We start from the raw sequence: 18,931 nt of genomic DNA, 5'->3' as shown, positions 1-18,931 counted from the left end.
TGACAAAATATGATAAACTAGAGGCAGATTTAAGAATCCCAGAGTGTTAGAGATTGTCAGGTCTGATGCCTTGGTTGTACTGCAAGGAAAATCAATAGCCAGAGAGGGGAAGTGACTTCCTCCAGTCACACAGGGGCAGGGCTGAGATCAGATCCTCAGTGTCCAGGTTTCTAGTTCAGGTATTTCTCCCCCGTTTACAGCCAGCGTTTGCAAACATACAGTCCCTGGGCCAAATCTGGCCTGCCATGAATTTCTGTAAATAAAGTTTTATTGGCAGGCAGTCCCACCCATTTGTTTACGTATTGTCCAGAGTCACTTTCTTGCCACCGCAGTAGAACAGCGTGCTTCCAACAGAGACCACACGACCTGCAAAGCCTAAAATATTTACCTCCTGGATCTTTACAGAAAAAGTTTGCCGACCCCTGGTTTATAGCACAAGCCTCGAATAGTGAAAAGACCCCAACTTCAGAATGAAAGAAAATAGAATGAGATGGCCAGGAGCCACATGGCGTAAGCAGATAGTTTACAATTATCCCAGCTGGGTACAACTTGATAAAAATCCATAAGTACAGTTAATAATAAGGAAAACAAGCACTAGCTCACCTTACCTATTTAGTAATTATCATTAACCACAGCAAGCAACACTCCTCACTGAAATTTTTTATCTAGCCTCCCTGGAAAGCCCTTCTTCATTTAGGAAGCCCTTTCGGCCAATGGGCAAAACAATGCTCTATCGAGTCACACAGACTTCATTTACTTCCAATGAGTTAAAGACTACTGCTGAGGCCATGGAAAATTGAGAGCAGTGCCCCTCTCTGGGGTGCTCTCTGTCAAAAAGGAGATGTCAAAACCTCTTGTCCCTCGGACTCCGAACAAAGTCATCAGGAACAACCAGGAACAGCAGAGATTCCATTTAAGGATTCTTCTGCCTCCAGTGCCTCCCTGCCTTGCTCATCCATCGCTCTTTTTCCAGAAAGTGAGCAGGATCTGCACAAGGCTGACAGAAGCATCCCAGCCCTTGACTGCTTCGGTGAGGACATTCCATCCCATGGAACAGAGAGATGGGGCTTGGCCCCTGATAGGCTTCGACCTCAGTTCCAGGTCGAAGTTGGAACTTAGTCACTGTGGGTGGACAAGTCTCTCAACCTCTCTGTCAAATGGAGAGAATCATTCTGACATATTCCAGGTGATGGAATACGCGCAGAGCCAAATTAAGGGACAAGGCAGGCCAGCCAGGAAGCACCCAGGCCCAACCTCTAAGTCATACTGAAGCACCACCAGGGATGTAGAAAGTTGGAGAGGCTTCTATGGACCGGCATTATCTCAGGCAGAGAATTTCAAGAAGTAGGACCTGGTTTGTGTGGAACAGTCCGGGTTCCCATCGAGGTCCTGGCATAACTGTTAATAACTCCCGCTTTCCCTCTCAAAAGCATCTTTGCTTGGCTGATTAACGATCAGGTCACCCTATTGATAAGCTGTTTGAGGTCAGAGAGCTGTGAGATCCTCCCACCCAGAACACTGTCAGTGATGGCAGGAAACAGGCTTCTAAGAAAGACAGGTCCAGTTTGTCAAGAGTTGGGGTGCAGGTCTCGGGCCAGAACTGAATTGTTTGGGACAAGGCTGCCTCCAGTGGCCCTGCTTCCCTGGTTACCCCTCAACCAGCCCTTTGCCTCTTCTTATATTTGCTAAACAAATATTTAGAGAATATTAGTCAAAGCCTAGGAGGCCCTGGAGAGAAAAGAGAGCTTCAGAAAGTACTGTAAGAGCAGAGAGATGTACCAACAGGTACTCACCACCTGCCTGCCCGTGCTACGCACCTGATCTACAATCCCCAGGACTAGGTACGGCCCTGGCCCTTCACAAGCCCGACACTGACTTGATAGCACTTGGTAAGTGCTCGTTCTGGGGACCTGGACCCCAGTAAAGCTCAGAGCCTCCTTCTCTTAGAAACTCCTCCCCACAGGGGCTGCACCTCTTCCACCAATCCTGCTGAGACCACAGTCATTAAGACAGCTGAGATGAAGCGAAAAGAAAGGTCCAGAAGAGCCAACCTGAGCCGGAGGCGAGGTCTGTGGGGGAGGAGGGGTGGGCAGGGCAGCTGATTAGAGGAAAGGCAACAAAGGAGGAAGAGGAGGGGGAGGAGGAGGCTCGGGACAGGAGTCAATATTGTGGAGAGGGAGCAGCCTCCAGCACATGCCTGCCCCACAGCCATCAATATCTCTCCGGAGGACAGGTTATCTGGGGAATTTATGCTCTCTAATAATTACCTTGCAGAGGGTTCCACTTATCTTACCAGAAGAATCTGCCACTTGCCAGACACACAGGGTTCTGGTTAATTCCAACCTCACTGCCCTCCACCCTCTACCTGGTCCTCCCAGCTCCCCACTGCCTGTCCTCTGACCTCTAACCTTTCCTTGCCTCTCTGGCCTGGGGGAAGTTGAGAGAAGAGTCTCAACACCTTCCAGCAGATGTAAGGGCTCCCTGGACCTGACCAAGGGGAGCTGGAGGGCTGTCCTGTATTGACAGACACGACAGGTAAATGGAGGCCAGGCCTGGGGTAGGAGGCTGCACAGGAAAGCAGAAGCAGTGAGTGCTTCAGGGCGGACTGATTTGATTACTTCTGTCTTCACCTGACTGATGCCACCAGATTAAGTATTAACACTACTTTTTTTGTCTTCACATCCCTCCTTAAAGCTTTCCTGTGGCCATGCCAGCCCTCTGATGATGCCTCCCCTGAGTAATGGTCTGGCCACTTATTCAGGGACCGTTGTGTGCTGCCTTGGGTGGCTGGGATCTGTTTAAACACATGTCCCAACCCCGACTGTGAGCTTGAGAGCAGAGTCCTCGGGTCACATCCCCTTGAGCCAGCTCTGCATCTGCTCCTGATCCTTAGCGATAGCTTTTTTTTTTTTTAAAGCAGGCTGTTGGATATTACAGCTGCTTTTTTTTTTTTTAATGGAGGTACTGGGGATTGAACACAGGACCTCGTGCATGCTAAGCATGCATTCTCCCACTGAGCTCTGCCACCCCTTTCCCCCTCCCAGGCACTTTCTAAGTGCTTTAGATACAGGTTCATCTTCACAACTGCCCCATGAGAGAGATGCTCACCCTATCTCTCATCATACAGATGAGGACATGGGGGCTCAGACACCTCAAGTCATCAGCCCAAGGTCACCTGGAGAGTGCGCTGAGTCAGGATGTGAACAGGCCATCTGCCTCAAAGTCCACACTCTTCACCACTCCCCACCTTATACCACCTTGACAGTAGATGGTTGCTGGTCCATTGGAACATTTTATATTGTACCTACCCACTTACTTATGCCACCCTTTCTAAAATATTAATTTTTACTAAAGTGATAGTAAAAACAGCCAACAGCTAATGGTCACTGCACATGTCCAGGGGCCAGTCCTCCTGTCCAGCCTAGAGGAAAATGCCATTTTCAGCCCCATGTTCCACTACCCTAGTCGCCTCTCTGCCCCAAAAAACTACCCTCCTTCTGGCTCGGGACATTTGCTCTGCCCTTCTCTCTCCACTCACCCCACCTTCTGAGAGGCCTTCCCACAACTTCTGATCCACAGCATTCATGCTTAACCTATCGCTCTGGTTATGGTCTTTTTAGGACCTTGCAACCATCAAAAATTATTTGATCTATCTTTACTTACTGCTTGTCTTCCCCCCACTAGACATGCAAGCTCCCTGGGAGAAAGACTGGTGGGTTTTGTTCACCCCTGTATTCCTAGCACCTAAGACTGGGTACCTGGCACAGAAGCATTCAATAAATAGACACTGGATAAACGTTAGCCCACCGGGCCTTACACAGTACTTGGCCGCTCAGCTGGACACTTCCATGCAAATGCCCAATCTGTTCGAGCTTTCTTTATGGAGCCTTTACACTGCACCAGGAACACGGCTGAGCGCTTAGTATTTCACTGCACTCCACAATGAGACAGGACATCTTTATCATTCCCATCTTCCAGAGGAGGAACTGAGGCTCAGAGAGGTTACACACTCACCCGAGACCACAGAGATATAGGATGAGTTCGGTCTCCAGTCTCTCTTCCTTTCCGAGTCTCCTCCATTGGCCCTTCAGGGTTCTCTCTCCCTGCTGAGTCCCCTAGGAGGCCTGTCCAGTCAGCCACTTGCTCCCTTCCCTCTGCTTCTGGTGGCCTGGGCCAGCGGCAGGTGCCAACAGATCAGAGAAAAGGAAGAGAGTGAGATAGGGTATTTATTCCCCCAGCCACCTCCTTGCTGGGTCATTGTGGGGAGTGGGGGGCTGCATCTTCTACTGAAGGTCACAGCTCTTACGGGGCAGCCATCTCCACACAGCTACCCTCTGCAATCCCAGTGACCTTCCCATCTCCCCTGACCTCGCCCCAGGGTGTCGAGCCGTCCCCTTGTATGTTTCCCTGCACACACTTTTATAAATAGCCATCTTATTAAACACTCCTCGTTCCCTCTGGGTGAACTGGCTGCTTTCTGCTAGAACCCTGAGTCTCCAACACACAAACTCCGCCTGGCCTCTGTGCCTCCGCCAGTGCCCCCATCACAGGCACTGCTCCGTCCCCTGCCCCCGCTCATTGCAGCTGCCTCCGCCAGGCCCTTCCTCATGGCCCGGAGGCCATCTCCCTCCAAGACCTATAAATAAATGTTGACTTGCTGGCTGGAAGACTTTCCTGGCAACCTCTGCCCTTTGGCAACCACTAAGGCAATACTGGGGGGACCGGGCTGCTCCAGGGCAGACCTGCCAGGACCCCAACAAGCTGTCTGCCTGGGACTAACATGAAAACAGAGGTTATAGGGTCCAGGACGGGGGTTTCCTTTGCTGGACTCAGGCTCCTCCCAGGCAGGCTTTAGGGGGGCCCTGCAGATGGTGCACTAGTAACTCAAACAAAACCAACTTCCCAGCTTCAGCAATGGGAACCGCACATTTGCCGGGCCACCATGGTATGCAGGTACAGAGCTCGGCTGCCATGTGCACACACTCACTCTAATATTAGCAGATGAGGAAACCGCAGCTCAAACAGGACAGGGAAATTAACCAGAGTCACAAAACTACCAAGTGGTAGAGTTGGGGTGAGAATATAGGTCAGCCCGAGCCGACAGTCTTTAATTTCCCTCTAGTCCATGCGGCCTCACAGCCCAGCCCTTCATTCTGCAGGAGGACCACAGACTCGAACCAGCCCAGGCAGGAGGCTCAGGGACACTGAACTGAAGGGAGCCGGGTGGTGTGGGGTGTGGGTTAGGGAAGGGAGCAGAGGGTTCCATGCTGCCTGGAGTCACTTTGTCCAAGGAGCGTGGCATCACTCGGCCACAGCAAACGCTGACCAGCAGGAGGGACTGGAACATGCCCCCACGGCTCCTTCCAGCAGAGCCAGCAGGGAGCCGTGTGCTTGTTCTTGGGCGCACACCAGCGTTTGAGCAAAACACGCCCACAGGCTCAGAGCCTCCATGCCTATGCCCGGGACAGTCATGAGGAAACTGAAGGAGCAGGCGGAGGGACCAGGTGGCAACAAAAAGGGAGGAAGGCTTCCTGCTGTGGGATCTGGAGCCAGACTATGCTTCCTCACCTCCTCCCTGCAGCCAAAATGTATAATCCCCCTTAACACAATTCAAGGACTAAAGACTTTTCTTTTTCTTTTTTGGAAGGCAGTGGCAAAAAAAAAAAAAAAAAAAAACACATTTTTAGTTCAGGAGTGATTTCTGGAGGACACAGTCGTGAGGACACATACACACACACACACGCCAGCTCTGCCACCACCACACAGCCCAAAATAGTCCACACTTCGGTCCTGGCTTCTGGGCTCCTGGAGAAACCAACTTAGCACAGCCTCCTGACTTCAGTCCACATGACCGCTGGCCGGCTCGTTCCCCAGAGTAACAAAGCACCCCCAGGACCCAGCAGCAGTGACACCTGCTCCAATAGACCACTCCACCCCCAACAGCTCAGGTGTCGCGGTGGCCCTGTCTGATATGTCCTGACAGGACAAGCTCCAATTAACAGAGGCCATTTCCAGTGACCCAGCTTGAGATGGGGCCCAAATCTCCAGGGCTGTCCTGAACCTCCTCTCCCCCAGTCCCTCCACATCTTAAATCATTGATGTGACATCTCTAGGTGAATGGCCCCCACAGTATTTTACAGACTGTTTGGAAAACATCCAGAACAGAAAATGTTCTTTTAAAAAAAAATGTTGGAACACACAAAATTGGGTTTTATATCTGTGCACTACCGAAATTTGAATATTCTCATTCCAATCAAAAACACTCTCTACCCTTCCCTTTAAACACCAAAAAGTTAACCTCCCCTAGGACAGGAGAATGGCAAACATGATTCAACCCAATTCATATACAGAGAAACTGAGAACAAAAAAGGAAGGAAAATCAATAGAATTGCCTTGCTCTGACCAGTGCTGTAAATGAAGTCATGGCTTGAGGGAGATTTGGAGAAGAAGGAAACCAAAACTGTCAGACAGAGGCAATTTAAGGAAGCAGCATCACCCCATATGAGCCGGCTGGGCAGAGACCACTGTGGCTGACAAGACATTCCTGGGGATGGCGGGAGAGGGAGAGGCAGCTGGGGTCACTTGCCTTCCATTCATTATCTGGAATGAGGCTCGTCGGTGGTAAATTCTCTTCTCTCTCACAAAAGCAAGACATAAAAGAAAGCAAAAAGGAGGAAGCATCCACGCAAGCTGCCAGTCTATTAGGGACGTGGGTAATTTCTAAGGGGGCAAAGGCCGTATGGGCTCCCCTGCAGCTTCACACTGAGTGTAACTCCATCATCACTCTCCCCCATCTCTCATCCACGTTCAGGGAGAAGGAAAGAAATTAAAAGCCCACACGCAACTCCCACTCTCACTGGGCCATTTGGAGCCTGGAAAGATGGGGTGAGGGGAGCCCCAGGAGAAGGAAGACCTTGAGAGATCACCATCCCCACCACCTGCTGGGTGCCTGGAGCTCTGTTGGAGAGAAGACATCAGCAAACTCAACAAGTATTTAGTTGGGCCTGCCCACAAGTCCAGGTACAAGATGCTAAGTGAGATAGCCAGCTCCATGCTGCCTTTGCACCTGCAGGAGTAAATTCCTTGCTGTCCAGCTAGGTTTTCTGGCAGCCCCTCAGTCTACCCTGCCACCCTAGGATGGAAGTTCACAAAGCTGCTTCTGGCCCATTTAAGTGACAGTCATTCATTCATTTATCCAGTAAACGTGTAAGGAATGCCCACCCCATGCATGCCAAGCCATGTGACAGGCAGCAAAGGATTTCAGTGAAGGGCTGGGCGCTGGCATTAGGAGGCCAGGTTTAAGCCCCAGCTCCTCTTTTACTGACCTGCTGACTTCTCTGAGTTTCACTTTCCTCATCTGTAAAATGGGGATAATAGGACCCTCCTCATAAGATGACTGAGAACAGAGGAGATAACCCCACTGAGAGTGATCAATAAATATCAGCTGTTGTTACTATGACGTGGGATCCCACCTTCCACTTGCTGCTACCACCAGGGGCAGAAAAGACAGCTGGGGTCACTCCCAGACAGCATTGTTTGTTTGTTCCACTGGCCTCTCTGTCCGCAAGAATGAGCAGCAGCAGAATATATGAAAAAATAAAGTATCTCAATGCCATTAGCTCAGGTTGCATCCCCACCACTAGCTAGCTGGTCTAGCCAAGAGGGTCAGTATGCAAATGACTCAGTGCAAACCATCCTCACCAGCAGGAACCTGACTCACAGCACAGATCTTCCCAGGGCATCTATCCCCTTTGCTTAAAGGGCACTGGGTCACAAAGGAGGAAAAATCTTTAGCAGGTTAGAACTCTGGAATATTCAACAGGACATGTGGAAAGCTGGTGTCCTGGTTTCCTATTGCTGCTGTAACAGATGACCACAAACTCAGTGCCTTAAAACAATACTAATTTATAACTGACAGTTCTGGAGGTCAGAAGCCCAAAATGAGCCACATAGGGTTAAAATCGAGGCGTCAGCAAGGCTGCGTTCCCTCTGCAGGCTCTAGGGGAAGATCCATCTCCTTGCCTTCCCACTTTCTGGAGGCTGTCCACATTCCTTGGTTTGTGGCTCCTTCCTCTATTGCATCAGGACGATTTCTGCTTCCATTGTCACATCACCATCTCTAACTCTGATCCTCCTGCCTCTCTCTATAAGGACCCCACCCACATACATCCAGGATAATCTCCCCACCTCAAAGCCCTTAATTAAATCACATCTGCCAAATCCCTTTCCCCATATTCACAAGTTCCAGGGATGAGGGTGTGGACATCTTTGAGGGGCCTCTACTCTCTCTGCCAAAGGTAGATTCTGTTACAAAGGGCACTGGAGAACTGTTACAGCAATGGTGAGAGATTGTAAGAGGTAAGGTTCTACCTTATACTTGAGAATATTGAAGGTGTACATTTGAAACTTACATAATAGCATACATTAACTATACCTCAACTAAAAAGTAAAGAAATAAAATAAAATAATAAATAAAAAGAATATTGAAGATTGTTTATTTTGAGGCAAAAATCTAGTTAAAGTGTAAGGTGTACGGTGCCTAAGAGCATGGACTTTGGGCACCAGCTCTGGCTCCACCATTCAGCATCTATATAAGCTTCTATTTCCTCAACTAGAAGTATGTACTAACTTTCCACTTACGTCATAAAGAATAAAGAATAAAACACACCCTTCTCTCTACACCAGGCTCACAACTAATGAGCTGCCCACTAGTCCCATTAGCCAGTCACTTTGCTTTTATCAGGCTCAGTCACTAAATAAGCCAGGTTGACATGAACTACTTGACTGTCTGCAAATACCAGCAGGCCCCGTCAGGCCCCAGGAAGCAGCGGGGCCACTTGGCCCAATGCAGACTGACCCTGTGAGGTCAGAGGTGCCCCGGCAGAGACTCCCAAAGACCTAGATTTATGCTCAGAATTTCCCAGCCGGGACATAGTCCAGAAACGGGGATCTCAGCTTATTTTCTGCAAAAAGAAGACAAGTGTGAGGCCCAAGCGCTCTTCTCTTCCACAAACTCGTGCTCCATCCCTCCACGTGTCTTCCTCTTACAAATAACTGCATGTGATTTCTAATTGTACTGTGACTGATTTGGGCTACAGGTTACGGTCAACATTCTCATCAGGAATCTTTCTACCTTCCCATTGTGTAGATGGGCAAACTGAAGCAGAGACCAAAGGAACAAGGACTTTATCTTTACAACATCATCATGAGTCATTTGATTTCATCATGAAGGCATCTCAGGTGTTTTAAAAAGTTTTAGAATTTGAATCTCAGATCTCCTGCTAACTAGCTATGTGACTTGAGGAAAATTGTGTAACTTGTCTGAGCACCCCTTTCCTCATCTGTAAAGGAGACAGGAAAATTTGCCTCTTAGGACTGTTGCGTAGTTAAATTTCACAAAAAAAAAAAAAAAACCTTGGTATGTTGGATTTATGGGGCCCTTACTATCTCTCAGACACTATCTAGGCAATGTATGCATATTAATTCATTTAATCCTTACAACAGTTCTAAGAGGTACAGGTTTTGCTTATTACTTTCATTTTCCTAGAAAATAGACCTCTTTTGGGCAGGGATATTTTTTGCATCTTCAGCTCCTAACTCAAATACCCTGTGAGTGGTAAATGCAATCCACAAAAAGTATTTTTTCTGATAAAAACGCCTAAGAGGTTAGTTAAGTCTGGAAACATCCCCAGAAGGTCTTATAAACGTGGAATCTGAACAGTAGGTAGAATTAGAGGAAAATGAAAAAGGAGAGAGGGCAGGTCTTCCCGACAGGGCAAGGTGAAGTGTGGAGAAGTGACACGGGAAGCAAGGCCCGTAGGAAATAAGACTAAGGACCGCACATGGATAGGAGAATAAGCAAGACCGCCCTCCTGCAGCTGAGTAGTCCTCTAGGATACACTCGCTTTGGCCAGTAGAATCCAGCAGAAGTGAGGTTGTGCCAGTTCCAAGCCCAGGCCTCAAGAGGCCTTCCACTCTGCTCTCTGGAACCCTGCCTCGTTGCTTGGCATGTGACCAAGTGTGGGCTAGCCTGCTGGAGGGTGAAGACAGACACGCAGCAGAGAGAAGCCATTCTGGCAGAGGGTATTCTAGACCAGTCAGCCCACAGCTCCCCCGCAGATGACCACAGACACAGAAGTGAGCCCAGCCAAGATCAGAAGAACCACCCAGCTGAGCCCAGATCAAACTGCCAAGCCACAGAATAGTAAGCAAAATAAATGGTTGCTTTTGGAAGATTTGGGGCACATTGGTGAGCAGCAAAACTAATAGGAACCAGTGTCTTTTTCATCTTTATGTCCTCAATAACCAATATAAGCCTGGCATGTAATAGTTACACAGTAACTGTTTCACAAATAAAGTATTGAATCAATAAATCAATAAAACTGTGAATGAATGAATGGCATGCTGGAAAGTTGAAACTATGTTGGATCACAAAATTCTATTGTGGTACTTTGGTTTGAGGAATGTTTTCAGATTGGGTTACTAGACACCTAATAAAAAGACTCATTTTTTTCTATTCTTCTCCATCAACATTCTTTTTCACCAACTTTAGTCAAGCTAAAAAGAAAGTTTCACATGAACTTACGACGTAAGGTAAGGTGATTTAAAAACTAGGCTAGCTGTTTAGAGATCTGGGTTGTAGACTCAACTCTTCCAATAACTGCAAGCCCTTCCCAACCCTCTTAATTATCATTTCTACCTCTGTAAAACAGATATTAAAAAGAAAGTGACCGTTCCCCGTTAGCCTCACCGGGTTGTTGCAGCAGGACACAGGGTGTGAAGTCTCCTGGGTGCTCTCCGCCATCACTAATCCTACTTCTTAATAAGCAGAGTTTCACTTCTTGATAGTTTCAAGTGCTTTTCTAAATAGGTCCTTTTAGGAGCTCCATTTACCCTTCTTCTATCTTCCTTTTAATATTCTGCTCTCTGGCAGTCACATTTTCAACAACCAAAAAAAAAAAAAACAGAAACAAAAACAGACAAAACAAACAAACAAAAGCAACCAAAGTAGGAAACAGTTAAAACTATCCTTGAAGGCAAGGAGAAAACTGTTGCTCAATCCAAAGAGAGGTGGTATTTCTGGCACTGAGGATTGCACGTGACTAAGGTCAGACCTGACACCTGCCTGATTTGCTCTCTGGGACCAAAGTCCCAGTGGAGAACTCTGGGTTCCCACTAGGCCACACCTCAGTGCAGCTGAGGATACAGCCTGGCCCCTCTCCCCTTCCAGCAGCTTCTGCCCAGGGTGGAAAGTCAGAGGCTCCAAATTCCAAGTATGGCTCTTCCAACGGCCTCAGTTCCTGCCTTGCGCCAAGTCATGGGATCAGTGTAGCCAAGTTCTGAGCCCAAGTCAGGCACTGCTGAAAGGAGCTTGGCCATTCATCCTACAATGGCAGGACCAGGTTGGAAGTTCAAAGAGTGCTCCGAGCACTTTGGGACCCTCTTGGGTTACTGCCCTCTACCCAAACTCCAAAACCTTTGAAAGTTCTGGGGTAAGAATCAGGTTTCCTGAGACCTGAGCATCCTGGGAGCGTGTAGGAGGCAGAGGAAGACAGCCTCCGCCCACTGAGAGCTGTGCTGTCCTCATCCTGTGCCTGACGAGGGCTCGACAGAGGTCAAGGGTGGCCACTGCTCAACCCAGGGGTAGGGCTGAAAGGGTGGGCAGCTCTGGTCCCACTCAGGGTCCTGGGTGCTGCTCCCAGGAAGAGCCCAGTTCATGCAACAACCCACCCTCCCTGTGACGGACAGGGGTGGTCCGCCTGCCGAGCTGCCATTCCTTCCAGTAACACCTCTGTTTTCTTCCAGGGAACCAGCTCTCCCCCACCATCAGTTGAGTAAAATCAAACCCATCTACCTCTCAGCTTTAGAGACAGGCTTGTGACCCAGCCCTGGTCAATGAGAAAAGCACCTCCCCAGGCCTTAGTGACTGCTCCAAAGGTGAATGAGTATGTGGTCCAGGGTAGTCAAATTCCGGGTCAGTCCTGGAATTTCTGTTGGAAAGAGGCACTTTCTTTCTCTTGCTATGGAATAGCTAATAAAAATGTGTATCTGAAGCTGCTGGGAGGCCCCCGTGAAGCAGGCCTCTCTGCAAAGGAGGCCAATGTAGAGAAAAGTGGAATTGAGACAGAAAGGGGAGGTAGAGGGAAACCAGATGAACTTGTTGAGCCCCAAGACCCACCCCAGTGAAGCAGATGTCCTGAACTTTGAGTTACTTGAGCCTGAACATTCCTCTCTGTGCTTAAGCAGTTTGAGTTTCTTGCCATCTGCAACATTAAAAAGCCCTGACTGATGCACACTCCAGAGTTCGGATTTTACCAATAGACTCTACCCAAGGCAGAAGAAGAGACCAGGGGACCCATCCAAACACCTCTAGGCTGCTCCTACCCAAATGCTTTTGAGATAAAGATAGTTCACTGTGACCATCAGGTGCCACACATCAAACCTGAGAGGAAGCGGAGTCAGGGAATATTGTATATGGAAGCTCCAAAAACTGCACTCTCCAGCTCACACCAATCCCCAACACTCCGTGCTGTCTTTGCCAAGCCCATTTTCCTAATTTACTTCACCTGCCTTGTCCTTTTAAGTACATAAATTTACCATCCCTTACTAGATGGCTGGGTGGATGGATGGGTGGATGGATGATGGATAGATCAGTTAAAACCAACAGACGGATGTCAGTCACTTGAGTTTTACATTTCACAGATGAATATCATAATGAAAAAAATCATTAAACTATTAATCTAGATGATTTAAAAACTATACCTCTGAATAATAATAATAATAATGTGGCTAACAGGTTTTGTAGAGGTTTGTGTAAATATGTCATGCAGAACTCCTGGCCATATAGGCATACCTCAGAGATACTGTGAGTTTGGTCTCAAAGTACTGTAATAAAGCAAACATCACAATTAAGCAAAAATAGTGGATGAATTAATGGATGGATAAGGGGATGGGAAAACAGGCAAGTGGTTACATATTTGCAAACTGAGCCTACATACAAATAGGCACACCATGAAGGCTAATACCCTCAGGAAACTGCGGTCAGGGACCACTTGATAATACAGGAAAGGAAATAACCACAGGCTTACTTCCATGTGGCTTTGGTCTTTGGAATACTGGGGGACAACTCTCTGAGTGGCACTCACCCCACAGTTATTCTCCCACTCCCAAGCCAGGGTGGTTAACGTCATCCCACCAATACTGCATCACAAGAAGAAACCATTCCTGGCATTCACCGGTGGCTACATCACATGAAAAACTGGCCCGAGGCAGTAGCCTCCTCAATCCTTAGCATCTGCTCAGATCTGGGCAGCAGCCACAGAGACAGAAAGAGCTAGTAGGTATGCAGGCGCTGTGCTTTGGTGTCTGGACCTGAAGTCACTGAAGGCAGATGTCCGCAAATGTATCCATAAGGCTTGGTGTTGAAACAAGGATATGAGGAGTCCAGGGCGGCCATGGAGGGACACTAAGTGGCTCAAAGAATCACGGGAAAAACAGAAAGATAGCAGCTATAGGAATGAGGCTCAGAGCCAAGACAAGGCCTGTTCCTTTGCCACCTGGCTGAAGGCATCACCATGACCTTGGGGATTGGCACAGACCACTCTGTGAACTGTTCACTGTGGGCGTGGGTGCACAGTTCAGGCAACCACATGGGAAGCTCTACACCATTCCCTCCCCTGTAAATCACACTCCCCCCTTCACTGTCTTTGTAAAGTCGTCACAGAGTTCTGAGCAAGAGAATCTTTCCAGGGATTACTGACAAGTGATCCCATAACCAGGTGGGTTCAACTGTCTCTTGGCTCAGCATAGGGACGTCCAGTAGAGACAGATCAGGAAAATAGCACCTGGACTCAGTGCACCCAGACAAGGCTGGTCATGCTAGGTAAGCCACCCCAAAGGTGAGGCACAAACACAAAATGTGAGAGCTCTGCATCTCATCTCTCCTTACAGCCAGAGAATGAATGCTTCCAGGAGTAGGAGAAAACAGAGCTGCACACCTAACTACTCCAAGGACAGAAAGAAGGGCCACTGCTGAAGGGGAAGAAGTACTAGCTTCCTCGAGAATAACCGTTGGTGGTGGACACCATCCCTGCCAGGCGTCCACCTTCAAGAAGACTCAGTCCCAGAGAGGAGGGATCACAGGCATCGGATGAGCCATGGAAAATAAATTCTCGCTGAGGAGCAAACCAATCAACGGCAGTAGGGGGGTACCAGCCAGCAAACGTTTCTTTGCCTGCGGCTAACGGGATCGGCTGGTGTGCAGGACTGTCATTGGCCCTGGGACACCACAAAACTGACAAGGCACATGGTCTCTGCCCTCAGCATGCTTGTATTTGAGAAAGGCGACAAGACTGGTGAGCACACAGTCACGGTAAACCGCATACAACCTGGGAGTCAGGACCTGGATCTCATCCTGCCCTGCTGCTTTAGGCGTGAAGTTCATCACTAAGTCTTCTGGGCTTTGGTGTCCCCATCTGTAAAGTGAGGCCCCTCACTGCTGGTCAGTTCTGAGAGCTCCTGGGTCTCAGGGTGTGATCTCCAAGGACATGCCTGGTGTTCATACACTATGCATTTGAGAGTCATGTAGAAATCAATGTTCAGACTTAATTCCTAGGAGTGGGCGCAAAGGTGCTGAGCCCCTGACCTCTCACGTCAGCACACACCTCAAGGCACATGCCCCCCCCCCCCCAAGCAGCCTGAGACACCTGATTGCCCCTGAGTACATGGACTTTCAGCTCTGGGGGTTTGTTTTAACTCACCAGGAGGAAAGAATTTGGATTCTTTTTTAAATATACACAAAGGGAATACATTTGTTTCTTTTACAGAATGTACTTCAGATACAACTGGGTGAAAAGCAAGGCTAAAAACCATTCTTTTCTCTTGGCTCATGTGAGTGCAATTCCTCCATGGTGATTTCTCCAAAAACCACAAACGGCAGACATCCTCAATTTCTCTACTTCTGATCTGTGTCTTTGCTACCCTTCTCATGAGGAACTGTCACATCATCCTTCAGGACCTCAGCGCTCCACTAACCACATCCTGCCACAATCACCCCTGTGGGGATACAGGGTCCCTGTCCACTGCCCATCTTTCCATCCACCCTGCCCTGTAAGGTCGCCAGGTAAAATAAGGACTCCCAGTTAAAGCGGAGTGTTAAATAAAGAACATACATTTGTTGGGGAGGGTATAGCTCAGTGGTAGAGCACATGCTTAACATGTATGAGGTCCTGGGTTCAATCCCCAGTACCTCCATCAAAAATAAATAAATAAATAAGCCTACTTACCTCCTCCCCTGAAAAAAAATTTCATAAATAAATAAATAAAAATGTATATGGAAATTCAAATGACCTAAAATAGCCAAAACAATTTTTTAATATTATAAATAAATAAATAAACCTAATTACCTCCTCTCCCCCAAAAAAAGAACATAAATTTTTAGTATAACGTTCTAGGTGACAAAACTGAGACAGGTTCATTCCAAAGATCGAGAAGCTCTTCTCTCCTTCTAAGCTTGTTGACAGAACCTCAGCCCAGTGGCCCTTGTGTCCCCTGGCTTCGCCCCTTTCAGGGTGAACCATGAAGGCCATGGCCTGTAGGCTCACGGTAACATAGGTAGTCAACCCATTCAGATGCCAGTGGTGCTGAGTCAAAAACACTGCTTATGGCTGGAGTCCAAAACAGTCCTACACGTAACTACCAGCCCCTGTGCAGAAGAGTCTGGTGACAGGAGGAGGAGGGAGAGAGGGAGAAATGTAAGACAGGTATTACCATTAAAATCTCCAAGGGAGATCTCAGTCTAAGAGATCTCACTCTCATTTATTTAAAAAAAAAAAAAAGTCTTGCCTGGTGATGGCTGGCACATGGGCCATGAAGATCTGGTCCTAATTTTCAGCTTCAAGAGACAAGGCCAGCATGTCACCCCGCCCTGGATTCCACAGGCTCAAGTGGGCCCCACAATACCTGCAGATGTTGGACCCGCCTACCTGGGCACCTGGAGTGGAAGCCCCAGAGGGTAGGATTGGTGCCCTTTTTTTCTCATCATGACATAGCCATCGTCTAGTCCACGGCGAGCACTCAGTGAGCTTACGCTGGATGAGTGGATGAACGCCTGAGTTATCCAATGTGTCCCGGAAAGTATCATGGGCTTTGTGGTGCAAGAGCTCTGAACAACTCAGCTGTCCAGTGAAAGGGGTTGGCCTGGATGACCTCTGAGGTCATCAGCAATACTGCGAGCCCTTGAGCCTGTCAGTCTCAGGCAAATAACTTCACTTATACAATTTAAAACCCTTCCTTCAACATCCTAGCTCAGCCTCTATGGCTGAAATCCTCAGACTTGGGCCGGCATTTAGTGATAAGCCCAGGAGGGAAAAGTATAATGAGAACTTGGTGAGGAAAATGAGGGATGGACAACTGGGGAAACAGGGCACAGGTGAGAGGGACCCACTGAATGGAATAGGAAAAATAATTCAAGATGCAGCACAGCTGTCCAGGACACACACACTCACACACTCACAGAGATCCTCCTTCCTGATCCGCGCTGCATCCCCCCATCCCACCCCCTCATTCTGTGACAGTGCTGCTTTGTGGAACAGAACAATAGGTACATTATGCCAACCTATAACTATCCTCGGAGAAGCGATAGTGAAGACAAGGCATTGCGTGAATGCTGGACCACTGGACACCATCCCACAAGACCAACAACAAAACAACAACAATCCCCAAAATCCCTAATTTAAATAACACTGAAAACTGCCCACGCCAGTATCCTTTCACATTTATCTGAGGGTAGGATTTTTTTTTCCCCACGTGATTATTTAAGTACAAGACCTTCTTGCTTTGGAACTGATAGAGTATTTGGGGCTTAAGTACAAGACCTTCTTGCTTTGGAACTGATAGAGTATTTGGGGCAGGAGTAGGGATGTCGGGGTTTTGTTTGTTTGTTTGTTTGTTTGTTTGTTGCTGTTGTTGTTGTGGTTTCCAGTAAGGAGGCAGAAAGCAGAGGAAATAGTAGCAGGGCATGAGAAAGTTCCAAGTCTAGTGCATGACATATCGGAAGCCCCTCAAAGATAGTTGAATCTGATGCTACTGAGTGAATCCATCCCATTAATAAAGAGATGCCATTTCACTACTCCAACAAAACCAGTTTCCAGGGAAATTGGCACAAAACACACAGAACCCTGTGCAGTGTCATGGAAGAGACTGTGACCCCCCCCAAAAAAATCAGAATATCTGAATTCTCATCTCTGCCGTAACTAGCTGTGTTTCCTTGGTTTATTCAATAAACAGGCGTTGCACCTCTGCCACCTGCGAGGCATCGAGCTAGCAAGGGAGGGAAACAACAAAGAAGTGGTCACTTTTGTTCTCTGAGCTTCCTCCTATGCAAAGTGAGAGTCCCTACCAGCCCTGAACACACACACACACACACAAGTACACACACACACACACACACACACACACTTCTAAATTCAAGGTGCAGCCCCAGCCCCGCATGGGACCTGCCTCCACAGGCCATTACTGAAGGAAGGAGAAAGCCTGCTGCTTCTGAAACTGAGATGAAGCCTGACATCTGAGCCGAGGAGCAGGGGCAGCCCGATACACACAGGCTCAGCTTGGGGTGTCCTGGTAACAGAAAGGTGCGGAAAATAGGACTGTTCTTTCCAAGCATATCTAGTTTCTAAGGAAAAGATGTCTCTTCTCTCTGAACTGTGGTCCCATGTGTCTGCCTCTCCTGGACTCCGGGCAGAACCTCCTTCCACTCAGGCTTCGTCTCTTCCACGGGCCCCACACACTACCCCGGGGGCTAGAGGACCCTTCTCTTAAATCCTCAAAGGCCCTTTCTAGCAATGATCCAACCACGTTCCTTATGTTTACTGAGAAGGCCCTCAAATATATGATATTCTTATCTGTCCATTCCACTGAGCTCTTAGCCATCCCTCCTCAGAAGTTACCTTTTCACAGTCATTAATCTCTTTTTTTTCACTTCCTGGTCATTCTGCACTTGACCAACAGTACTGATCATGTATTCCCTGAAACCCACAGAACCTTGATTTTAAGCTCTCATTTAGTTCCCTCAGTGAAAGCTCCCTGCATCCAGGGCCAGCTGGTGGGCATAGGGCAATAGTAAGACCCAGTTCTTGCCCCTCGGCTCACCTCTCCATACCTTGGCTCCAACACTCACCTTACATCATCAGCTCAGGGCTTCAAAGGACCCAAAGCATCTCCATCCTCATCACCTCTCGCAATAACAAAGTTCAGTCCTGCAAACTTTGGGAAAGCATCTTCCATCGTTACAACTTCTTTCACTGGGAAAGAGGAGAGGCTATTCTTACAATCAGCACCATTCTGGAAGCGTGGAAAACCTCCAGTGAAAGCCCCACCAAATGACTCCTGAAATGTGGTGTGACTTTGTGAGTCACTCTCTCCCCAGATTCTCCACGTGCTGGGCCACTCTCCCCCAGCATGATGTCGTTGCCGGGTGCCTTACCACGGAGTTAACTGCGTCATGCTCCTCTACGCGGTCAGCTCCCAGAGGGCAGGGAACAGACTGGTCTCTTTTTAGTCCCCATACTGCCCAGTGTTTAAATATTTGTTAAAATGCAGCAAGATCAGGGAGAAACTCAGCGCCAAATCTCATCTCTCCACCATTCCTCAGGATGGTCTGTCCCTTTGGAAAACTGTTCCCAGGTGTATTTCTAGCATGGCCCGAGGGAGTGCTTGCCCACCTATCCACAGGGTCAAGGAGGAGAATCTTCTCTGTCTTGGGCATTTCAGGGGCAGCCATCACACCACGCTAAGATATCCAAGCAGGCTTATCAGTTGGACAACCACAAGGGGGACCTTGAAGCAGACACTTCACCCATTCAGGACTCAAGTGTCACCTAATAATTCTGTAATTGCTCTTCTTACTTACCGTATGCCTGTGGGCTACCTC

At 48.3% G+C, this 18,931-nt stretch overlaps 1 protein-coding gene and 1 non-coding gene across 8 annotated transcripts in view; one reads left to right on the top strand and one right to left on the bottom strand.

The window, feature by feature from the left end:
• DPF3 (double PHD fingers 3) overlaps nucleotides 1-18,931 on the bottom strand; it is a 280,249-nt gene that overhangs the window by 158,817 nt on the left and 102,501 nt on the right. Inside the window, exon 1 of one of the 7 annotated variants that reach the window (XM_074365302.1) lies at nucleotides 18,179-18,288. The exons of 4 other annotated variants lie outside the window; for them this stretch is intronic. The gene's annotated coding sequence lies outside the window, so the exon portion shown is untranslated. Of the gene's footprint in view, nucleotides 1-4,014; nucleotides 4,302-10,750; nucleotides 11,130-18,178; nucleotides 18,289-18,931 lie in introns of those variants that run through there. 2 more of the 7 variants (XM_010962384.3, XM_074365303.1) reach the window with 2 other exon arrangements.
• Nucleotides 15,180-15,252, top strand: TRNAV-AAC (transfer RNA valine (anticodon AAC)). Its single transcript has one exon. It is a non-coding gene; the product is annotated as a tRNA-Val (tRNA).

The sequence above is a fragment of the Camelus bactrianus genome, chromosome 6 (assembly GCF_048773025.1).
Source record: "Camelus bactrianus isolate YW-2024 breed Bactrian camel chromosome 6, ASM4877302v1, whole genome shotgun sequence".
Classification (NCBI taxonomy): domain Eukaryota; kingdom Metazoa; phylum Chordata; class Mammalia; order Artiodactyla; family Camelidae; genus Camelus; species Camelus bactrianus.
Note: the sequence above shows the minus strand (reverse complement) of the source record. Positions and strands in the feature narration are given on the sequence as shown.